This window comes from Rhagoletis zephyria, unplaced genomic scaffold (assembly GCF_001687245.7).
Source record: "Rhagoletis zephyria isolate East Lansing unplaced genomic scaffold, Rhagoletis_zephyria_1.1 Rzeph_scaffold_00758, whole genome shotgun sequence".
NCBI lineage: Eukaryota > Metazoa > Arthropoda > Insecta > Diptera > Tephritidae > Rhagoletis > Rhagoletis zephyria.
The window spans coordinates 31,155-32,350 of record NW_016157842.1 but is presented as its reverse complement, the minus strand read 5'-3'; positions in this window follow the sequence as shown (position 1 = coordinate 32,350).

Below are 1,196 nucleotides of genomic sequence, written 5' to 3'. Positions count from 1 at the left end.
ATAAACATAAACATTAAAAGCGATAGAGACAAAGATAGAGAGGAAGAAAGTGATAGGGATAAAAAGGAAATACAACTGAAGAATGTGCGATGTTATATTGTGATGTGTTATGCTACATATGTTATGTTATTGAATCTAATGCTATTCTATGTTATGTTATGCTAAGTAATAAGCTAAACTCCCCTCCACTTAAACCATTCCAACAAATTTTATTTCAGCCCAACTCAACTCACATAAACTATCCTTAATTTGAGCGGTTGAATTTCAACCGCTGGTCGAACACTAGTTTATTTAAATTAGGCCCTTTCAAGAACTGAAATATAGTTTAAAAAATAAATAAAATTCGTCCTGGATATGCAAAGGGTCAATTGGATCTTTTTTTTAGTGGAATAACGTTGTATGTATTCTATAAAATGGATGATACAACGTTATTTCATTACAAGCAGCATCGTTTCTGATGGCCGATACAACGTTCTTTCATAAATTAAAAAGCGGTATATTTACTTCATATACTTTGATATATTTATTAAACAAAAACCAATCATACATTATCCATTTACAAAGAATAAGTGTAAATAAAAAGAAAGTGTTTCAAGTTCTTGAAATTAAAAGTAAGTTACGGTTTCAAATCTCATTTTAATAATCAAAAATATGTTTGCATACAAGGAGCAAGCGTTATTATTGACAAATTTCGATGTAAAATTGTGATATTCGCTTGGCAAAAGTAGTGCCATCGATAATAGTCTTTTTTCTTTTCTGGACTTAGACTTAGGGGTCCATCTCGGAGCATTATCAATTGGCATAAGGATTCCGGCCCTTTGCGAGTTTTTGACTTCTGGTGCAAATTGAAAAGACACCAAGATTCTAAAGTATAATGAGTTTTCCTTAATTTTAAAACTTATACATGATCGTGGGAAAATTGTAACCATCTAGCTTCTGTAATATTACAGTTCGAATTTTTCTTGAAAGTTTCCGTAAGTGAGTTAAAACTTTTAAAATCCTCTCGACACATTCTGTGAACTAAAAATGGATTTGATGGTCTTGATGATTTAATTGCACTAGTGTTCGCCCAGCGGTTGAAATTCAACCGCTAAAATTAAGGATAGTTTATGTGAGTTGAGTTGAGCTGAAATAAAATTTGTTGGAATGGGTTAAGTGGAGGGGAGTTTAGCTTAGTACTTAGCATAACATAACAT